The sequence below is a fragment of the Lycorma delicatula genome, chromosome 5 (genome assembly GCF_047948215.1).
Source record: "Lycorma delicatula isolate Av1 chromosome 5, ASM4794821v1, whole genome shotgun sequence".
Taxonomy (NCBI): domain Eukaryota; kingdom Metazoa; phylum Arthropoda; class Insecta; order Hemiptera; family Fulgoridae; genus Lycorma; species Lycorma delicatula.
In genome coordinates, this window is record NC_134459.1 from 178,000,770 (window position 1) to 178,013,301 (window position 12,532).

Here is a 12,532-nt window from a genome sequence, read left to right on the forward strand (position 1 = left end):
TGATTTACTATAGCTCTGAACTGGGTTCTTATCTTATTGACCTTGTAAAGAACTCTCATACTCAATGTTCAAAATTGAAGAAGCTGATATTTTAATGTATTTTAAACTATTATTAGCTGGTATCATCTTTTCCCCACTCAAGCCGATTGATTGCATGTAGATCCTTTGCAATTTCTCCAGAATCTTCTGGCTGAACGTTTCAGAAATAGAATACCAAAATATTGATAGTTACATGAATTTTTTCCTGGTTAAAATAACAGGTGTTTAAAAAAGGATGCAACCACTTTGACATGTATTGATTACAAAAATATTAATGTTAATAAAAGGCATACAACAATATTCAAAATTACCTATAATAACTTTGCAATAGATGTTCAAAATGGTTTCCTGTGATTGCAATGCAGGTTCATACACATTTCATAACATTTGCAACCACTTTTCAGAATGTTTGCTTAGTAATGTTTGAAATCTCGCTTTCAAGTTGTCAAATGTATGAGGATTATTTTTAAAAACTAAAGTCTGCTGGTGTAAGATCTGGGAGGCCACAACACTATTGATATCAAACTATGGCCAAAAAATTATCAAGCGTTAAAAAATATCCGTCATTTCATTAGCAGTATGACACGTTGCGTTACCCTGCTACAACCAATATTCTCATTCATGTAAATCTGATGGCAATTAAGTTGCAATAAACCATACCATCTACAGATTGTCAAAAAATAAAGGGTTATAACACGATGCCACAAGATCGCACACCAAACACCAATTTTACATACGTGTAACATGTGTGTTATGGTAACCCATGAAACGAGTGAAGATTTTCAGCGCTACATATCCGGAGGTTTTGGCTTTAATGTAGCTATCTGAGGGAAACCATGCCTCATTACTGAAATAAACACGATCCAAAATTTCAATACAGTTGTCATCAACAAAAGAACAAAACTGTAAACAATTTCCACGGTCTACTTTCTTTCAGTTCTTGAACAACACAGATACAATAAGCCTTTGTCACAAATGTTTTAGTAGCCCTGAAAGCAGTAGATAGTGAAGGCACAGCCTGAAGAAAACTTTCTGAGCGACATAGTGGGCAAGCAAGTCACACAACATTCTTTCACATCCTCCAGAACTTCTACCTTAACAGTAACAGTCGTCCTGTGCTTTGCCAATTGTGTACACTTCCCAGTCTCACAAAATTTATTAATTGAACGCAATACCTTATTAAGAACTGAGAATTGGAAAATCCTATCCGAAACTCGCCTTTTACTCGTCTATAAGATTTATATGTGCAATAAGTCTTAATATTAAACACGATAAGTCTTTAACACAATAGATGAATTTATACGGTAAAGCACTTGTGCATAATAAGGATGTTACAACAGTTTTACAAGCTGTTAACTTGAGTACATAGTTGCCAACAGACAAGTAGGGAGAAATAAAATTTACCTAAGTGTGACTTCTATCTTAATCTAAGGGTTATATACTTTTTGAAAAACCTGTTATATTAAGAGGTAAATTTTTAATAAAAAAAAATAGTCGGGAAAACAAAGCTTCTACAGAAAACAAAGGTAGTCCTAGAGAAGGGTTGTGGGTGCAGGAGTTTATCTCCAGCAAAGCCAGCTCGTTCATTGGAATCCGACCGAGCTTTCCCTCAGTGGCAGTTGGCAATCATTATGTTCAGTTCATCATCATTTAAAGCACTAATAGACATCAATGAACCGACAACCTGCTTGTTCTTCATACTGTAATTTCTAACAAACAAATATAATATGGCATCAACTTTGTTACTATCATCCATATGCAAACAATGGAACACTTTTAATTAGATTGAGATATTTTTGGGTAGAAGGGTGGTTTCTTCAGATCTGACAACCATTTTCTCTTATCTCACTCTATGGAAACATCTAATAAATGAATGAATCCATATCATCATAACTACTGATCTAATGAATAATATGTTCTAAAAGAACTAAAATAAACTAAGCCTTTGTACCATTATCTTCCTTTAAATACTAAAATTGATTTGCTTTTTTTATATGTATAAATACTGTATGTTTTCAACCAACTACCTCTTTAATAATTTCTCTTTTCCAACAAGGGAAACCAAAAAATCAAAAACAGTACAAAAACATAAAACCTCCCTACTCTAGATTCAATATAAATAAAAGATTTGAACACACAACCACATTCAAATGAATGAACTGTACAAAATTAACTCTCTACTTGGTACTCCTCAAAATTAACTGGTACTCCTTGAAAAGATTAGGGAAAAGTTTGTATAATGCACCATCAACAGTAAATCAATAATTTTTTTTAAATGCATTAGTCATAATATTTTACTCTAATGATGAACACAATTTCATCTGCAAATTAAGCACAAAAGAATTTGCATTTACAAAGTTAAAATGAGAATTTATCAATAATGTAAAAAATTATAAAACAACTAATTTTTAAAAATTGCAGGAACACACTTCCTAGTTGTAGAACTAGGATTCTTCTGGTACACATGCCCAGGTTACATTCAATGTGTTGAATTAAGATTTCTTCTTCACTAACAGAATATGGTTCTTGCTGTGCAGCAGTATATGAAATAATATCAAGGCAGTGATGAAGTGGTATATAAGCACAAAAACATTCAAAGCCAAAATACAATAGCAAGGATAGCTTAACCAACATCTTATCTCCTGATACGCCTAATTGATATTGTAATATAAAAAACAAGAATATTCCTATTAAAAAACATGCCATGGCTGGTAAATATCAAAATTAACAGATTAGAAAATATCTAAATTAACAGAAAATATGAAAATGCCTTAAAAAAATCAACAGCTCCACTTGTCAACAGTCAATACACAAAGAAAATTTTGTTAATGTCAAATCACAGTAGTCATAAGTAAGTTGCAACTTATAAATTACAAAAGATTGCCAGATTAAACTTTTTTATTATTAGTGGAGGTAGATGCAAACTTTGCTTTTTTTTAAATTTCTGCATCAAATTACTCATTAAAACATCAGTGTTGTGTAGATTTTACAATTAAAATCTTATCTGTAGTTTTATGATTTACTATAGCTCTGAACTGGGTTCTTATCTTATTGACCTTGTAAAGAACTCTCATACTCAATGTTCAAAATTGAAGAAGCTGATATTTTAATGTATTTTAAACTATTATTAGCTGGTATCATCTTTTCCCCACTCAAGCCGATTGATTGCATGTAGATCCTTTGCAATTTCTCCATAATCTTCTGGCTGAACGTTTCAGAAATAGAATACCAAAATATTGATAGTTACATGAATTTTTTCCTGGTTAAAATAACAGGTGTTTAAAAAAGGATGCAACCACTTTGACATGTATTGATTACAAAAATATTAATGTTAATAAAAGGCATACAACAATATTCAAAATTACCTATAATAACTTTGCAATAGATGTTCAAAATGGTTTCCTGTGATTGCAATGCAGGTTCATACACATTTCATAACATTTGCAACCACTTTTCAGAATGTTTGCTTAGTAATGTTTGAAATCTCGCTTTCAAGTTGTCAAATGTATGAGGATTATTTTTAAAAACTAAAGTCTGCTGGTGTAAGATCTGGGAGGCCACAACACTTTTGATATCAAACTATGGCCAAAAAATTATCAAGCGTTAAAAAATATCCGTCATTTCATTAGCAGTATGACACGTTGCGTTACCCTGCTACAACCAATATTCTCATTCATGTAAATCTGATGGCAATTAAGTTGCAATAAACCATACCATCTACAGATTGTCAAAAAATAAAGGGTTATAACACGATGCCACAAGATCGCACACCAAACACCAATTTTACATACGTGTAACATGTGTGTTATGGTAACCCATGAAACGAGTGAAGATTTTCAGCGCTACATATCCGGAGGTTTTGGCTTTAATGTAGCTATCTGAGGGAAACCATGCCTCATTACTGAAATAAACACGATCCAAAATTTCAATACAGTTGTCATCAACAAAAGAACAAAACTGTAAACAATTTCCACGGTCTACTTTCTTTCAGTTCTTGAACAACACAGATACAATAAGCCTTTGTCACAAATGTTTTAGTAGCCCTGAAAGCAGTAGATAGTGAAGGCACAGCCTGAAGAAAACTTTCTGAGCGACATAGTGGGCAAGCAAGTCACACAACATTCTTTCACATCCTCCAGAACTTCTACCTTAACAGTAACAGTCGTCCTGTGCTTTGCCAATTGTGTACACTTCCCAGTCTCACAAAATTTATTAATTGAACGCAATACCTTATTAAGAACTGAGAATTGGAAAATCCTATCCGAAACTCGCCTTTTACTCGTCTATAAGATTTATATGTGCAATAAGTCTTAATATTAAACACGATAAGTCTTTAACACAATAGATGAATTTATACGGTAAAGCACTTGTGCATAATAAGGATGTTACAACAGTTTTACAAGCTGTTAACTTGAGTACATAGTTGCCAACAGACAAGTAGGGAGAAATAAAATTTACCTAAGTGTGACTTCTATCTTAATCTAAGGGTTATATACTTTTTGAAAAACCTGTTATATTAAGAGGTAAATTTTTAATAAAAAAAAATAGTCGGGAAAACAAAGCTTCTACAGAAAACAAAGGTAGTCCTAGAGAAGGGTTGTGGGTGCAGGAGTTTATCTCCAGCAAAGCCAGCTCGTTCATTGGAATCCGACCGAGCTTTCCCTCAGTGGCAGTTGGCAATCATTATGTTCAGTTCATCATCATTTAAAGCACTAATAGACATCAATGAACCGACAACCTGCTTGTTCTTCATACTGTAATTTCTAACAAACAAATATAATATGGCATCAACTTTGTTACTATCATCCATATGCAAACAATGGAACACTTTTAATTAGATTGAGATATTTTTGGGTAGAAGGGTGGTTTTTTCATATCTGACAACCATTTTCTCTTATCTCACTCTATGGAAACATCTAATAAATGAATGAATCCATATCATCATAACTACTGATCTAATGAATAATATGTTCTAAAAGAACTAAAATAAACTAAGCCTTTGTACCATTATCTTCCTTTAAATACTAAAATTGATTTGCTTTTTTTATATGTATAAATACTGTATGTTTTCAACCAACTACCTCTTTAATAATTTCTCTTTTCCAACAAGGGAAACCAAAAAATCAAAAACTGTACAAAAACATAAGACCTCCCTACTCTAGATTCAATATAAATAAAAGATATGAACACACAACCACATTCAAATGAATGAACTGTACAAAATTAACTCTCTACTTGGTACTCCTCAAAATTAACTGGTACTCCTTGAAAAGATTAGGGAAAAGTTTGTATAATGCACCATCAACAGTAAATCAATAATTTTTTTTAAATGCATTAGTCATAATATTTTACTTTAATGATGAACACAATTTCATCTGCAAATTAAGCACAAAAGAATTTGCATTAACAAAGTTAAAATGAGAATTTATCAATAATGTAAAAAATTATAAAACAACTAATTTTTAAAAATTGCAGGAACACACTTCCTAGTTGGAGAACTAGGATTCTTCTGGTACACATGCCCAGGTTACATTCAATGTGTTGAATTAAGATTTCTTCTTCACTAACAGAATATGGTTCTTGCTGTGCAGCAGTATATGAAATAATATCAAGGCAGTGATGAAGTGATATATAAGCACAAAAACATTCAAAGCCAAAATACAATAGCAAGGATAGCTTAACCAACATCTTATCTCCTGATACGCCTAATTGATATTGTAATATAAAAAACAAGAATATTCCTATTAAAAAACATGCCATGGCTGGTAAATATCAAAATTAACAGATTAGAAAATATCTAAATTAACAGAAAATATGAAAATGCCTTAAAAAAATCAACAGCTCCACTTGTCAACAGTCAATACACAAAGAACATTTTGTTAATGTCAAATCATAATAGTCATAAGTAAGTTGCAACTTATAAATTACAAAAGATTGCCAGATTAAACTTTTTTATTATTAGTGGAGGTAGATGCAAACTTTGCTTTTTTTTAAATTTCTGCATCAAATTACTCATTAAAACATCAGTGTTGTGTAGATTTTACAATTAAAATCTTATCTGTAGTTTTATGATTTACTATAGCTCTGAACAGGGTTCTTATCTTATTGACCTTTTAAAGACCTCTCATACTCAATGTTCAAAATTGAAGAAGCTGATATTTTAATGTATTTTAAACTATTAGCTGGTATCATCTTTTCCCCACTCAAGCCGATTGATTGCATGTAGATCCTTTGCAATTTCTCCAGAATCTTCTGGCTGAACGTTTCAGAAATAGAATACCAAAATATTGATAGTTACATGAATTTTTTCCTGGTTAAAATAACAGGTGTTTAAAAAAGGATGCAACCACTTTGACATGTATTGATTACAAAAATATTAATGTTAATAAAAGGCATACAACAATATTCAAAATTACCTATAACAACTTTGCAATAGATGTTCAAAATGGTTTCCTGTGATTGCAATGCAGGTTCATACACATTTCATAACATTTGCAACCACTTTTCAGAATGTTTGCTTAGTAATGTTTGAAATCTCGCTTTCAAGTTGTCAAATGTATGAGGATTGTTTTTAAAAACTAAGGTCTGCTGGTGTAAGATCTGGGAGGCCACAACACTTTTGATATCAAACTATGGCCAAAAAATTATCAAGCGTTAAAACATATACGTCATTTCATTAGCAGTATGACACGTTGCGTTACCCTGCTACAACCAATATTCTCATTCATGTAAATCTGATGGCAATTAAGTTGCAATAAACCATACCATCTACAGATTGTCAAAAAATAAAGGGTTATAACACGATGCCACAAGATCGCACACCAAACACCAATTTTACATACGTGTAACATGTGTGTTATGGTAACCCATGAAACGAGTGAAGATTTTCAGCGCTACATATCCGGAGGTTTTGGCTTTAATGTAGCTATCTGAGGGAAACCATGCCTCATTACTGAAATAAACACGATCCAAAATTTCAATACAGTTGTCATCAACAAAAGAACAAAACTGTAAACAATTTCCACGGTCTACTTTCTTTCAGTTCTTGAACAACACAGATACAATAAGCCTTTGTCACAAATTTTTTAGTAGCCCTGAAAGCAGTAGATAGTGAAAGCACAGCCTGAAGATAACTTTCTGAGCGACATAGTGGGCAAGCAAGTCACACAACATTCTTTCACATCCTCCAGAACTTCTACCTTAACAGTAACAGTCGTCCTGTGCTTTGCCAATTGTGTACACTTCCCAGTCTCACAAAATTTATTAATTGAACGCAATACCTTATTAAGAACTGAGAATTGGAAAATCCTATCCGAAACTCGCCTTTTACTCGTCTATAAGATTTATATGTGCAATAAGTCTTAATATTAAACACGATAAGTCTTTAACACAATAGATGAATTTATACGGTAAAGCACTTGTGCATAATAAGGATGTTACAACAGTTTTACAAGCTGTTAACTTGAGTACATAGTTGCAAACTGACAAGTAGGGAGAAATAAAATTTACCTAAGTGTGACTTCTATCTTAATCTAAGGGTTGTATCCTTTTTGAAAAACCTGTTATATTAAGAGGTAAATTTTTAATAAAAAAAAATAGTCGGGAAAACAAAGCTTCTACAGAAAACAAAGGTAGTCCTAGAGAAGGGTTGTGGGTGCAGGAGTTTATCTCCAGCAAAGCCAGCTCGTTCATTGGAATCCGACCGAGCTTCCCCTCAGTGGCAGTTGGCAATCATTATGTTCAGTTCATCATCATTTAAAGCACTAATAGACATCAATGAACCGACAACCTGCTTGTTCTTCATACTGTAATTTCTAACAAACAAATATAATATGGCATCAACTTTGTTACTATCATCCATATGCAAACAATGGAACACTTTTAATTAGATTGAGATATTTTTGGGTAGAAGGGTGGTTTCTTCAGATCTGACAACCATTTTCTCTTATCTCACTCTATGGAAACATCTAATAAATGAATGAATCCATATCATCATAACTACTGATCTAATGAATAATATGTTCTAAAAGAACTAAAATAAACTAAGCCTTTGTACCATTATCTTCCTTTAAATACTAAAATTGATTTGCTTTTTTTATATGTATAAATACTGTATGTTTTCAACCAACTACCTCTTTAATAATTTCTCTTTTCCAACAAGGGAAACCAAAAAATCAAAAACAGTACAAAAACATAAGACCTCCCTACTCTAGATTCAATATAAATAAAAGATTTGAACGCACAACCACATTCAAATGAATGAACTGTACAAAATTAACTCTCTACTTGGTACTCCTCAAAATTAACTGGTACTCCTTGAAAAGATTAGGGAAAAGTTTGTATAATGCACCATCAACAGTAAATCAATAATTTTTTTTAAATGCATTAGTCATAATATTTTACTCTAATGATGAACACAATTTCATCTGCAAATTAAGCACAAAAGAATTTGCATTTACAAAGTTAAAATGAGAATTTATCAATAATGTAAAAAATTATAAAACAACTAATTTTTAACAATTGCAGGAACACACTTCCTAGTTGGAGAACTAGGATTCTTCTGGTACACATGCCCAGGTTACATTCAATGTGTTGAATTAAGATTTCTTCTTCACTAACAGAATATGGTTCTTGCTGTGCAGCAGTATATGAAATAATATCAAGGCAGTGATGAAGTGGTATATAAGCACAAAAACATTCAAAGCCAAAATACAATAGCAAAAATAGCTTAACCAACATCTTATCTCCTGATACGCCTAATTGATATTGTAATATAAAAAACAAGAATATTCCTATTAAAAAACATGCCATGGCTGGTAAATATCAAAATTAACAGATTAGAAAATATCTAAATTAACAGAAAATATGAAAATGCCTTAAAAAAATCAACAGCTCCACTTGTCAACAGTCAATACACAAAGAAAATTTTGTTAATGTCAAATCACAATAGTCATAAGTAAGTTGCAACTTATAAATTACAAAAGATTGCCAGATTAAACTTTTTTATTATTAGTGGAGGTAGATGCAAACTTTGCTTTTTTTTTAATTTCTGCATCAAATTACTCATTAAAACATCAGTGTTGTGTAGATTTTACAATTAAAATCTTATCTGTAGTTTTATGATTTACTATAGCTCTGAACTGGGTTCTTATCTTATTGACCTTGTAAAGAACTCTCATACTCAATGTTCAAAATTGAAGAAGCTGATATTTTAATGTATTTTAAACTATTAGCTAGTATCATCTTTTCCCCACTCAAGCCGATTGATTGCATGTAGATCCTTTGCAATTTCTCCAGAATCTTCTGGCTGAACGTTTCAGAAATAGAATACCAAAATATTGATAGTTACATGAATTTTTTCTTGGTTAAAATAACAGGTGTTTAAAAAAGGATGCAACCACTTTGACATGTATTGATTACAAAAATATTAATGTTAATAAAAGGCATACAACAATATTCAAAATTACCTATAATAACTTTGCAATAGATGTTCAAAATGGTTTCCTGTGATTGCAATGCAGGTTCATACACATTTCATAACATTTGCAACCACTTTTCAGAATGTTTGCTTAGTAATGTTTGAAATCTCGCTTTCAAGTTGTCAAATGTATGAGGATTGTTTTTAAAAACTAAGGTCTGCTGGTGTAAGATCTGGGAGGCCACAACACTTTTGATATCAAACTATGGCCAAAAAATTATCAAGCGTTAAAACATATACGTCATTTCATTAGCAGTATGACACGTTGCGTTACCCTGCTACAACCAATATTCTCATTCATGTAAATCTGATGGCAATTAAGTTGCAATAAACCATACCATCTACAGATTGTCAAAAAATAAAGGGTTATAACACGATGCCACAAGATCGCACACCAAACACCAATTTTACATACGTGTAACATGTGTGTTATGGTAACCCATGAAACGAGTGAAGATTTTCAGCGCTACATATCCGGAGGTTTTGGCTTTAATGTAGCTATCTGAGGGAAACCATGCCTCATTACTGAAATAAACACGATCCAAAATTTCAATACAGTTGTCATCAACAAAAGAACAAAACTGTAAACAATTTCCACGGTCTACTTTCTTTCAGTTCTTGAACAACACAGATACAATAAGCCTTTGTCACAAATTTTTTAGTAGCCCTGAAAGCAGTAGATAGTGAAAGCACAGCCTGAAGATAACTTTCTGAGCGACATAGTGGGCAAGCAAGTCACACAACATTCTTTCACATCCTCCAGAACTTCTACCTTAACAGTAACAGTCGTCCTGTGCTTTGCCAATTGTGTACACTTCCCAGTCTCACAAAATTTATTAATTGAACGCAATACCTTATTAAGAACTGAGAATTGGAAAATCCTATCCGAAACTCGCCTTTTACTCGTCTATAAGATTTATATGTGCAATAAGTCTTAATATTAAACACGATAAGTCTTTAACACAATAGATGAATTTATACGGTAAAGCACTTGTGCATAATAAGGATGTTACAACAGTTTTACAAGCTGTTAACTTGAGTACATAGTTGCAAACTGACAAGTAGGGAGAAATAAAATTTACCTAAGTGTGACTTCTATCTTAATCTAAGGGTTGTATCCTTTTTGAAAAACCTGTTATATTAAGAGGTAAATTTTTAATAAAAAAAAATAGTCGGGAAAACAAAGCTTCTACAGAAAACAAAGGTAGTCCTAGAGAAGGGTTGTGGGTGCAGGAGTTTATCTCCAGCAAAGCCAGCTCGTTCATTGGAATCCGACCGAGCTTCCCCTCAGTGGCAGTTGGCAATCATTATGTTCAGTTCATCATCATTTAAAGCAATAATAGACATCAATGAACCGACAACCTGCTTGTTCTTCATACTGTAATTTCTAACAAACAAATATAATATGGCATCAACTTCGTTACTATCATCCATATGCAAACAATGGAACACTTTTAATTAGATTGAGATATTTTTGGGTAGAAGGGTGGTTTCTTCAGATCTGACAACCATTTTCTCTTATCTCACTCTATGGAAACATCTAATAAATGAATGAATCCATATCATCATAACTACTGATCTAATGAATAATATGTTCTAAAAGAACTAAAATAAACTAAGCCTTTGTACCATTATCTTCCTTTAAATACTAAAATTGATTTGCTTTTTTTATATGTATAAATACTGTATGTTTTCAACCAACTACCTCTTTAATAATTTCTCTTTTCCAACAAGGGAAACCAAAAAATCAAAAACAGTACAAAAACATAAGACCTCCCTACTCTAGATTCAATATAAATAAAAGATTTGAACGCACAACCACATTCAAATGAATGAACTGTACAAAATTAACTCTCTACTTGGTACTCCTCAAAATTAACTGGTACTCCTTGAAAAGATTAGGGAAAAGTTTGTATAATGCACCATCAACAGTAAATCAATAATTTTTTTTAAATGCATTAGTCATAATATTTTACTCTAATGATGAACACAATTTCATCTGCAAATTAAGCACAAAAGAATTTGCATTTACAAAGTTAAAATGAGAATTTATCAATAATGTAAAAAATTATAAAACAACTAATTTTTAACAATTGCAGGAACACACTTCCTAGTTGGAGAACTAGGATTCTTCTGGTACACATGCCCAGGTTACATTCAATGTGTTGAATTAAGATTTCTTCTTCACTAACAGAATATGGTTCTTGCTGTGCAGCAGTATATGAAATAATATCAAGGCAGTGATGAAGTGGTATATAAGCACAAAAACATTCAAAGCCAAAATACAATAGCAAAAATAGCTTAACCAACATCTTATCTCCTGATACGCCTAATTGATATTGTAATATAAAAAACAAGAATATTCCTATTAAAAAACATGCCATGGCTGGTAAATATCAAAATTAACAGATTAGAAAATATCTAAATTAACAGAAAATATGAAAATGCCTTAAAAAAATCAACAGCTCCACTTGTCAACAGTCAATACACAAAGAAAATTTTGTTAATGTCAAATCACAATAGTCATAAGTAAGTTGCAACTTATAAATTACAAAAGATTGCCAGATTAAACTTTTTTATTATTAGTGGAGGTAGATGCAAACTTTGCTTTTTTTTTAATTTCTGCATCAAATTACTCATTAAAACATCAGTGTTGTGTAGATTTTACAATTAAAATCTTATCTGTAGTTTTATGATTTACTATAGCTCTGAACTGGGTTCTTATCTTATTGACCTTGTAAAGAACTCTCATACTCAATGTTCAAAATTGAAGAAGCTGATATTTTAATGTATTTTAAACTATTAGCTAGTATCATCTTTTCCCCACTCAAGCCGATTGATTGCATGTAGATCCTTTGCAATTTCTCCAGAATCTTCTGGCTGAACGTTTCAGAAATAGAATACCAAAATATTGATAGTTACATGAATTTTTTCCTGGTTAAAATAACAGGTGTTTAAAAAAGGATGCAACCACTTTGACATGTATTGATTACAAAAATATTAATGTTAATAAAA